Raw genomic sequence first — 12,348 nt, forward strand, 5'->3', positions numbered from 1 at the left:
CAACGTCATTCCGGGTTAGTTTCATTCAAATCATGTAAGTTAGAGTCCAAAACAAGGGCAAAAGTGTTTGGAAAAGTAGACACGTTGGAGACGTATCAACCATACCCTCGATATCACTTCTATCTTTGCTTTGCTAGTTGTTCGCTCTATCCCTATGTTTGCGCTACCTACCACTTGTTTATCATGCCTCCCATATTGCCATGTCAAGCCTCTAACCATCCTTTCCTAGCAAACCGTTGTTTGGCTATGTCACCGCTTTTGCTCAGCCCCTCTTATAGCGTTGCTAGTTGCAGGTGAAGATGAAGTTTGTTCCTGGTTGGAACATGGATATTTTGGGATATCACAATATCTCTTATTTAATTAATGCACCTATATACTTGGTAAAGGGTGGAAGGCTTGGCCTTACGCCTTGTGTTTTGTTCCACTCTTGCCGCCCTAGTTTCCGTCATACCGGTGTTATGTTCCTTGATTTTGTGTTCCTTACGCGGTTGGGTGATTTATGGGACCCCCTTGACAATTTGCCTTGAATAAAACTCCTCCAGAAAGGCCCAACCTTGGTTTTACCATTTGCCACCTAAGCCTTTTCCCATGGATTTCCGCGAGCCCGAGGGTCATCTTTATTTACCCCCCGGGCCAGTGCTCCTCTGAGTGTTGGTCCAAACTAGAGCCCTTTGCAGCGCCCCCTCGGGGAAACTTGAGGTCTGGTTTTAGTTGTACGGATTGCTCATCCGTTGTGCCCTGAGAACGAGATATGTGCAGCTCCTATCGGGATTTGTCGGCACAGTCGGGTGGTCTTGCTGGTCTTCACTACAAAAAAATACACTTCCGTGATGATACGTGTTTGTCACAGTAGGTCGCATTTTTTGTCATGTATGTACATCCATGACAAATTTATGACAGAATCAAGATAGTCATACCTGTGCTGTCGTAGAAGTGTTCCATGACATTACCAAAATTATCATCACGGAAGTGTCCACTTCCATGACATAAATCGCGCGTCACAGAAGTGCTTTCGTCAAGGGTGACCAACACATGGCATCCACCATAACGGAACGCCGTTAAGCTATCGGGTTGGATTTTGGATCCGATAACCCGTTAACAGCCCCGACCAATGGGAAATTTCCACGTGTAAAATTCTGATTGGCCGAAGGGAACACCTGTCAGCTCGTTAGTGGGCCAGATGTCGCCCGTCCATTGGAGGAGACATGCCTATGGTACGTTGACACATGGCTGGGCCCAACAGAGGCCCATATAGGTTAAAAAGGCCGGCCCAGTCAAAGGTCCGTAGAACTTAATCAGATACTAGTGGGCCAGCCCAATAACGGTCTTCTTCATAAAGGCCCATTTACAGCCCGAAACCAGATCTGGCCTGTTAATTGTTCGCCCAATATTTGGGCCCATTTATGGCCTGAAGCCAGATTTGGCCCGTTAATTGTTCGCCCAATATTTGGGCCCATTTGCGGCCCGAAGCTAGATCTGGCCCGTTAATTGTTCGCCGAATATTCGGGCCCAACTACCCAATGACTTTCGGCCTATTAGAGGCCTGATGTAGATATGGGCCCATTTCAGCCCGGTGTGACTTTCGGCCAGGGAATGGCCTATGCTGCCCATGGGCCATATATGGTCCGACGAGACATCGGGCCCACTAACGGCCCGTGCTAAAGGTGGCAACAGTTAAGCCCAACGTGACTTTGGGCCTGTTAAAGGCCTGTCGCGTAATTCAGCCCGTTGATGCCTGTACTAAGCTTTCGGCCTCTTAAAGGCCCATGATATCAGTGGGCCAACTAAGGCCCGAGATATGTTTCGGCCTGGTAACGGCCCGTGAGCTAATTGGGCCCATAATGGCCCGGTCTACATTTCGGCCTGCTGAAGGCCTGTCGACGACTAGTGAAAATTGAGGCCCAACATGCATTTTGGCCTGCTAAAGGCCTGTAGTTTCATCTCGGCCGTAACAGGCCAGTACAATATTTAGCCTGTTAATGGCCCAACGCTACCTGGGCCAACTAAGCGCTGGGTCGACAAAAGGCCCAACTAAAATATAGACTAGTGTAATTTTGGGCCTGGCGCAATGTGTGAAGGCCCCAATCATTCGGGCCCAAGAAAGACGCAGGCCGGCCCAATTGTGGCCCGCAAAAAACCTGGCCCGTTATCGAATGTTTCGGCCTGGTCGACTACATCTGATTTTTTTTTCAGATAGCAAATGATGGCAGTAACTAGTAGGAATTAAGAACAAACCTACTATATACAATAAAGAAATTATGTCATAGTAACTAAGAATAAACCTACACTATACAATAAAGGATTTAAGGTATATTACATACACTAGGCATCGAAGTTCGCCACCAGTGATCATAAAGCGCAATGAAGAAGCAGATTACAAAAACTGGGCACCATTGCAGCGTAACAAAATAATACTGAACCGAGACCACTTCCAAGATAGTTCAAGAAAGGTTAGCCTTGCGGGGGAACTGCTGCGCAAGCTGCTGAGCAAGGCCGTGAGACCGGCCTAGCATGTTGGTCATAGCTTCCAGGTGTAGCTGTTTAGCGATGAGGTTCTCATTGGTGTTCTCCGCAATCTTTCTTATAGATAGGACTTCAAGTCGAAGTTGAGTTGCAGAATGCCTTTCTGCTAGAACTTGGGACTGAAGAAGTCGAACTGATTCAGACAACGAATTCTGTGAGCTTGTCTGACTGTTAGTCTCAAGTAACTTGAACACTGCATCAAGACAGGACTTTGGGGTTGTCTCGCTATCTTCAAGATGTTTTGCCTTCTTTGCTGCAATATATGTTGGGTTTGTCTCACAGCCTTCAGCAGACTTGTGCATGCCATCAGGCATATCACCCTGAAACAAAGCAGAGAGATGACAGATTTTGCATGTGTATAAACAAAGATGATAACTGTTCCGTTAATTCTATCCAATTTCAAATTAGAAAATAAAGAGTAAGTTCAAAATATCAATAGCATAATTTGGCATTGTTCATAATGCGGGTAGCTTCACCACACTACTGGATTACCATGTCAACATAACAAGCATAGATGAAGGGCAAAGAAAATCATTGTATCTATTTTGGATAATGTGCATGGCATGTTGTTCATATCATCAGCCACATCAGTAAGATAAAACAGGAGATGACAAGGTGCAAACGTGGGCTGCTTCACCACACACTGGATTATAGATCCACAAAACCAAGCATACATATAGGGAGTATTAAGTAATGTGCATGGTATGAATAAGAAATTTGGTTTTACAAGTAAAACTTAGAACTTACAGTTCTTACGAACATGCATTTTGGTAGAAACAGCAAACTAAACAGTAGTAAACGATAGGGAGTATGAGAAAATTAAACAACAGTTGAGGATAAAGGCTTTAGAAGGACTGACTTAAATTAACAGTTAACACCAGCTTTATAATGCCCTTCTCCATGTCAAGGGAAGGATAACTCAGGAATTTCAGCACAAAATCTTCTTCATAAGCATTGCCTGTACTCTATATTTTGTAGAGAGTAATTATAGATATGATAATATTGGAAGGGATAGAGGATAATGAAGATAAGATGCAGATTGATGCTACATAATCAACTACCAATCCCTGGAAGTACAAGCATTACAGGACAAAATGTACTGACAAGAGCAATGGGCTACACTTCTGCAGTGGCATTGTCTATGTATTCTACTTGTTGGTAAGATTAAATATAGATCTGGTATATTTAGTAAATGGTGGGCAAGGGAGATAAGATGCAGAATGCTACAAAATGAACCAATCCCTCTTCCCATAATACAAGAGTGTTTTGAACCCTAGTGTATTGTACAAAATGTTCTTATATTATGGGACGGAGGGAGTAGCTGTTAATGTAAGTACAGTGATAGACCACGTTCAGTCCTTACAAGAGGACTGCAGAGCTAAACCTCTTCAAAAGCATTGGGTTGATTCTAAATTTGTGTAAGAGTCCATATGAATCTTATAATGTCCACCAAATGGACGATTACGAGGCTAACATGTGAAGTGATGCTACATAATCAAACAGCTATGAAAGTAAGTATGATCATACAGGGCAAGAGGTACTCACGAGAGCAATGCAGTGTGCAGTATAGTTGCGAGATTCTGTGGTCCCTTGAGAACGAATGTTCTTCTGCTAACAGTTTTCGTACAAGTGAGACATTAAGGCAAATGCAGAAATGTAGTTCAAATTGTGATGTGATATCATAGACAGTACCTTACGCTACAGCCGAGACCAATGTGTAACAAGATTATTCCAGTCACCATCGGATAAATGTAGCACCGGAGACTTTACAGAAATTTCATTCAGAGGCTTACCATCGAAGTGCGCTTGCCTCAGGTAGGAATGATACTTCATCAACGAGTGCTTGAAAAGGGCAACCAACTCTTGCTCGTCATCACAATCCAGTTTGCTCCTCGCCTATTTAAAAGAATGAAATCTTGTGTCTTCTGTCAGCAGAAACATATGCAGTAATGACCATGAATAACATTAGTACATTACTTACGCGTAAGTTGTGGAGGAAGACTGGAAATTGTTCTATGTCTGCGGTATAATCTTTCCATGAAGGAAGGATGCGCACAAAGTTCCTGACAACAACATAAGCTTCGTCTTCTAAACTGGGAAGAAATGGAACATGGGTCCTATTTGCTGTAATTGGGGCTCTCTCTGGTTCGAAAAGGGATTTGGCAACTGGATTTGGTGTACTCTTTGCTGGAATGGGGGTTTTGCATCGTACAGCTGGTGCTATGTCAACTGGCATAATCATACTGTTTGCTACAGTTGGGGTCTGCTGAGTTGGGGCATCAGAAATGACCAGTGTAGTAGGGCTAGAGTCTGCTAGAGTTGGGGTATTTTGTGGGTCAGGTGATATTGCAACTACACCTAATGGGCTATTTGATTTACCAGGTGCCACTACCTTTTCCAAATACTTTGCTTGTGCTCCTCCACGATCAGCAATCCCCCTCTTCCTTCTGAACGTCTGATACACAAGAACAACATTTGAATGGATAAATATGGTATGATGACAGATGGAATATGTACTGAAAATGGATAGGCAGGGCGTATTCACATACACGATGTGTAAACTAAGCTAATGGCAGTTCAACAAAGTAGAAGCAATACAAAGCATCAGTTGAAAGATATGTGCGAGCAATGTAACCTTGGAAAGTTAGAGCAAGTACCTTGTTGGGTGAATAAGATAGGGCATCTTCCTCTGACTCCTCCACTAGGGAGCTACATTGACTTAGGTCTCCTCTAGCTCAGAATCACTGTTAGGATCATATTCTGAGCATGAATCTAGAGCGTTTGCATTGCATTGCATCCAGACTTAATTTCAGTCCCTTAATGCCAAGTTTGACAGCCATGGCATTGTTCTGCTTTATTCTTTTCATGCACGCAAGCTCATGATCATTATGATGCTGTTCAAAATATGAGATTCATGAAAACATAAAAAGTAGTGAGATTATCTATGGAATGCATTGCAGATTCAACTCGGAGAGTGTCTCCCTATAAACCCCTACATATGCAAAGTTCACCTCCCCAACCGTGCTGACCAGACCACACACAGAAATACAAACCCCTTATGTCTCTATAACAGGCAGGCACACATTTCAAAACTGAAGTAGGAACATTAGAATCATACGAAATTCATATTTGAACAAATAAACTAAGCAATTATGAGTGGCGTAATGTTTAGCTTCAAGGGTGGAGTGTTGGTAGTGCGACACAAAGCAAGTAGGCAGATTGTATTCCATGTAAAAGATCGAAACCTATGTAAAAGCTGGAAATGACACTTTTTTCTATACAATGCAGTGTTCGTTACCCACACATGATGGAAGAGATCACATAGAGAAATACTATTCACTCAGGTCTACGGTTCCAGTATTTAGAAACAGGGTGGTCCACCCTAAAAGTATATTGACAACAAATATGACAAGGCAAGCATAGATGTAGTGAATCAATCGTTTACTTGTGAGCTTATTAGGACAAGTATGCAGAATTGTAACTGCAGTAAGAGACCGTCCAAAATCTGAATGAAGAAGTTTGTCTAGCACTTACCGTTTGCAACTAATCGACGTGAATAATTGGATATTATATCGAATGAGTAAGAAAGACAAGTAAAATTGTCAACAAACCTGGCTTGCAGTAGTAATCTGGGTCAATGTCACTACGACGAACAATCCGAAATGACTAGTTTCTGTTCCGAGGGCCGGAATTTTGAAAACCCTGTGAACTTTAGAGGTACTAAAGATTACCGAAATACATCTGAACCATTAAGTGTAGGTAGCACTGAGCACACAACAAACCCTAATGATAGTCCTGCCTAATGAGTAATGAATCAATTAGAAAATGGGTGATGAGGAGTGGCTGTTGAGTGTTGAGGACGTATCTTAGGATAAATCGGGTTGGCTTGGTGGGTCCTGCATGCCTGATCCCTGAACGGACTGGGAAGGTAGGAACGGAGGCGCGCCTGAGCAGTGGTGACGCTATTGGGCGAGTGGCTCCTGGCCTCCTGTTAGTCCGGTGTCTCCTCCTAGAGTCATGCCGTCCGGGGACGGCAAGTCGCCGGTGAGGCAGGCAGCTGGGGCGAGTAGAGATCGGAAGCGCGCAGCAGAACAGAGGGGAATCAGGGCCTGGGACGACCCAAAATCCCAGGGTGGGCCAGCCCACCGTGGGCACCCTGTAGAGATACACACCCGAGCTGCGAACATGCATTTTCGAAACTAATTTAGGAACATTTAGCTGACCAATTAAACAACTCTATTTTAATAATATCAGATTCGTATTTGAACATCTAAGCTTGTTTAGCTTGATGCGTGGAGCGGTGTTATTATGACATGAAGCACGTATTCTGATCTTATAGTGATCATAAAAGGGGGAAACTCTAAGCATATTTTTTTAACAAAAGAGGGTTTCCCCTTCGATTTCTATTAAAGAAACCACCACGGAACCAACATGATCAATTAAACCCTAAGCATGATCAATTGAACCGTATTATGGCTGTGCCATGGCAGATTTAAAGCTGCAAACCGGAGAAATTATATTTAGCATCCATTGTTTTCTTCGAACTAAGAACTAAATTCTAAGAGCTGAAAAGAAAGTAGAGTAACCAAGTTAAGATCTATTTTCTGGTTGAGATCAAAAAGTTGAGGAGATATGAAGTACCACCTCTCTTGCGGCGCCGTGTAGGCATCGGGGGTGCGATGGCTGTCGGTGGCGTTGAAGCAGATCTGCGATGGTAGACGGGTGCATTGGGGGATAAGTCCCGTTGCGGTGGAAGAGAAGGTCGTGTGAGCGGCCTCGGCAAAGAGGACGACGACGCCGATGAAGCGAGAGGACGCGATGCAAGGCTATTGGTCCGTCGCCGTGGATGAGAAACGTCCATCTCTAGCAGTGGACGACGCGGTCTTGGTAGGCGCTCTGACATGGTGGAGGACGGTGGCGATGGATGTGGTGGAGGACGGCGGCGATGGATGGGGTGGCGGACGGAGGCTGGTGTGGGGATGGGGTGTTCTAGCGCGGACGGTGTATGAATGGGAAAATGGAGGGAGAGGTACATGGAACCATGTTTTTGGGATGCGCCTGTCTGAAATATGGGAAAGTTACGAACTTAGCCCCCGTTTAAAATTTGGACGTCTCGTCAGTTGGGGATAGGACGGTAATCTCGCATCTCGCCAATATTTGCCCAGAGCAATTTCGGGTGAGGAGAGGGTGGTTGGCGCCCATGGTTGGCGCCCACGGTGTATGAACAGGGCTGACAGGTAGGGCGGTTGTGTCACGTCTGAGTGAAGTTATAAACCTACCCCTATTGAAAATATTTGCCTACATCGATTTCGGCCAAGTCGAGTTTGTTTTGCCGCCCATCGTGTATGAATGGGGAATGGAGGGAGAAACAGAGGTCTTTCGGACGAGCTTGAATCAAATGTGTTTTGCCGCCCATGTTTAACGCCCATCGTGTCGGAATGGGCTCAGAGGCGGTCGTGTCACGTCTAATTGAAGTTACTAACCTACCCCTATTTAGAGCAGTGGAAATCAAGCCGATGGATTTTTCGTGTAATGGGTAGACAGTAATTTCCATCTCCCAAACACTTGGCTTCGGGCAGCCGACATGGGAGTGGACATTTTGCTGCTTCTTTCAAATTTTGGGACAATAAGCATCCATGTTTACCGTGGCAATTAAATTCGAATCCATTTTGTATTCCTATATGAATCTTTATAAATCATTCTATGTGTTTTTATATATCTTCAAAAGGACGACAAAGATGTATTCCATTGTCATATATGAATATGGTTTACAAATGCCGATACTCAAATTCAGAAACTAGTATACAGTTTAAGGTGAATTCGAATATTTGGAACACTTCATGTCCAACTCAAATGTCACACGCATCATAATCTGTACTCCCATTTAGATATGTACACAAGTGATGTATCAAGATTCAAATACCGAGTCAATCAACCAAGAATGTACAGAACTAATAGACATATAAACACTTATAGAGTATATGGATCAATAATATCAACTAACATACATAAGCCAGGCCACTGTACTTTTTTTGGCTACAACAGCATCTTTTTTTAGCCAGCATCTTGGCCCTTTCCGACGCGTGCCACTTATGGTCCATCTATACTACTAGTATTGCTGAATGCACATTCAGCCCGATTGGCATATTTGTAGGTCTGGCACAGCAATCCAAATGAAATGTCTCCGAGTCTTATCAATTAATACAGACTTGTGCTCAAATAAAATTACAAACCAAAAAACAAAAAAAACAATTATTACATGATCTCTAAAACAAATGGTTTTATTGATTACATAAACAGACAACACAAAGGTTATTCAACTATGGAAAGAACATTTCACCTATGATTTACCAAGTAGGAATTTAATTTCCTTTTTTCCTTCAGGACCTTAACAATCTGGTCAGTCTCAGCTTGCTTCGTTTTGAAATCCACCAAATATTTAATGGTTGTCTTGAGTACTGCTTGTGATTGTGCCGTTTGCTTCCTCAACATGTCAACTTCATCTCTAAGTGAAGCAGAATCTCTTTCTACCACTAGTTTAGCGTCTAGAGCATCAGCACTTGGCAATTCATAATGCACGATTGGGCCGGTGCCACTGCTGTGGGATGATGCAACGTCCATGGGGACCTCGCTCTTTGATCTTGGGCTAACCTGTTTTGCATTAAAGTTCTGATTGGATTCAAAAAAGTTGAAGTTAGCAAAACATCTCAACTGGGAGTTATAACAGCAAACCAGTTAAACAAACAAGCAATTAAAGAGTTTCAATTGGATGCTTAAAAGTATATTAACATCATTGTAACCCGCTGTTGCAGCAACAAAGCAGTTAAACAAACAAGTAGATATTTAAGTTAAGGCAAATAGGTAATTCTTAACAGTAAGTATCAAACACATAGATAGGCGCAGTCTACAATATGATTAACAGGCTGTGCCATTATGTAATCAGTAGCAAACTAAATTAAGCCAAGCAACATAATTGAACAATTTTGCAATAAGTGGCTAACTAAAATTCCGAGAAGTAGGTAACTGAACTTACGCTAGTTCTTTGTACAGGCACACTGCAACTTCTTTTTCGCTTACAAGGTTGTACAACAGAGTCCATGGCATCAATTTCTTGGATACGCAGTCCCAATACTTCTTTCTTCCCACACTGCATGGGTAAGTCGAATGGTTAATCTGGTAAGATGGTGCGTCCTTGATATGTTATATGAGGACGTGTAGTCAGACTAGTTGTAGCCAAACACATCACACTGGCTTTTACTGTATATTTCATGCGATTACTTTTGGCATATCGAGATCTAAGCAATCTACAATAGGATGAAAAGACTGGCATCCTTCACATTATTGGCGAGCTCAGTTCATAGAAACAAGCAATTCAACCATTCTGTGGGTAAATCAAAAGCGCCACTGGAATATTTTTCACTATCCAATCATACACGCAAAAAGGGGCGACGCCACCATAGGGGCTGGTATGGGCGGCTGCCTCAGGTGGCTGGAAAGTGTGCACCTAGTTTGAGTCGTCCAGGTTGGCCCATGCTAGTTTTGTTCGTCCCAACGCACGAGCAGGCAATGTATAAAATGAAGAAAATTGTTTCAATTTGGATGGGCCAATAACATAAGTGCAAGGCAGGCCCTATAGCAGGCTCGCGACCCAAACGAGCGCCTCCCATATCGACGACAGCAGGAAAAATCCCAATTCATTCGCTCCAGCCTCCAGTCTGGTTCGCTCCTGACCTAGCCGCCGCTGGACAGACCGTCACAACACTTCCTCGTGCCCTCGTTGGAGGGCGGTCGCCGGGCTTCAAGCGAACGGAAGGACAAAAAGATGAAGATCCAACCCGGGGTGTAGCCTGCGTGGGAGGCAGCGGCGGCAGCACGGGCATGGCATCGAGCTTGTGCAAATGGACAGTCACAGCTTGCAAGAGTAGCATGCGCAACGAGCAGGTACATCACATCCCTGATTATATCTAATTCAACTCTTCAATTTCTGGCTAATAGTTAAACCTGTCTGTGTTGTAAAACTGCTTGTATGTAGGGAATCTATGAGAAAATGAAACCAATTTCTACTTATTTTATAACTCCCCCAATCAATACTGAACTGACTGAATCTGATGTATCTAATCAAGTTTCCGGTGCAAACATACAAGCTCATGTTGTTCTTGAGCCTGAAGTGTCTAATGAACAGACTGCTAATGAAGGATTTGATGCAAACATTTTACATGCTCCTGGTGATGAACATATAGTGTCCAATGAGGGATCTAATGCAAGCATTTTGCAAGCTCATTGAAGGATTTAGTGTCTAATGATGATCTACTATGTTGAGAGAGACAGAGATTTGCAGGCATTGATGACAAGCAAATTATAGTGCATTTTCATAGCTTGAGGAAACGTCGAGGCCATCTACCAGAAAGTCCTCATATCATGACAACATAGCATAAATAGTTTTCTAATCTGTTGTTTGAAACTATTGACATACTTGTGCATGATAGATATATTGATATGCAAGTACATACCATGTTTGTAGCTGGTTATACATGCAATTACACTTCGATATTTTCAGCCAGAGAACGAATAATTCAAGCAGGTACAGACCATGTTTGTAGTCCTTGTACACCATGTTGCATTTTGTGTTTTTGGTGCTTGCATCATTTAGTGTTTATAATCTGAACTACTTTGGATCATTAGCTGGTTTTCAAAGTGCATGTAGCTTCACATTTCTCAAGTTATGTTGATTTCCGGAGTGCAAGTGCCTTCGTATTTTATAAGTTAAATGTTCGCCCCTGGTAACTTGAATTCGTGGATCAGCCACTGCAAACAAATCATACACGAATGCCAGTACGAATTAAATGAAATGCAGGGACTTATGCTAGCTCGTTGTACAGGCTCACTGCAGCTCTGCTTGCGCTTGGGATGTTCCATGTACAAGTCCATGTTAGCACTTGCTTGGATGTGCAGGCCTTGTTCTCCTTGCATCCCCCTCTGCATTTTTGACACGGTGAATGGTTGATCAAATAAGAGGAATCGACCTTGATGTTGTACCGGAGGACGGATACTTACAAGGTTATACGGGTATGCTGGATGTGTACCAGATCCCGTAGCCCCGTCATGCTTCGCTAAAAAATGGATTTGCTTGTTTCAGATGATATCTCCATAAGAAATAAGAGTTAAAGTCAGAGTTGCATAGGCGTGTAAGCTAAGAGAGCAGTGAAAGGATATCCAAACATCGTCGGAACAGTGCACAAGGGAGTGATGTGTGGATACCTAGTTCGGGTCGGCGTTTGGGCATGCTCGCCTAGCTAGAGTGCGGGTCACTTCAGAGCCGTTGAGGGTGATGCACCGGCGTTGGCTGGTCGCGCACGGATGCAAATCTTGAGTGGAAGCGGAGCGCTACGATGCGGTGGACGAGACCGTTGGTGAAGCCCCAACGGCCTCGGGGGGCGGAGGTGCGGCGATGTGCTCGGTGAAGTAGCCCCGGTGAGCTGGGAGACGGCGTCGGTGAAGCGCACCTGATGCGGTGATACTCGGTGTCTGTGAGGCATGTCGGTTGCGGTGGCCGACGTTGTCGGTGGACCACCCGGTGTGGTGGACGAGGGCATAGATGAGGTAGCTCCGGTGCGGTGGTGAAGCGCGACCTTCGTCTTCGTCGTCGTCGTCCGGCACAGAGGTGGGGAACGGTGGGGAAAGAGATGAGACGAGGGGCGATTCGAGGGATGGCGACGAATTAGGGATTTGAGCAATCTGGGCGCGAAAGGGGACGGTGGAGAAGAGAGATTTTGCAGGGCTGGAATTGGGGCCGCCATATATTTCAATCCGAAACGTGGAAGCGCG

The sequence above is a fragment of the Triticum dicoccoides genome, chromosome 6B, assembly GCF_002162155.2.
Source record: "Triticum dicoccoides isolate Atlit2015 ecotype Zavitan chromosome 6B, WEW_v2.0, whole genome shotgun sequence".
Classification (NCBI taxonomy): domain Eukaryota; kingdom Viridiplantae; phylum Streptophyta; class Magnoliopsida; order Poales; family Poaceae; genus Triticum; species Triticum dicoccoides.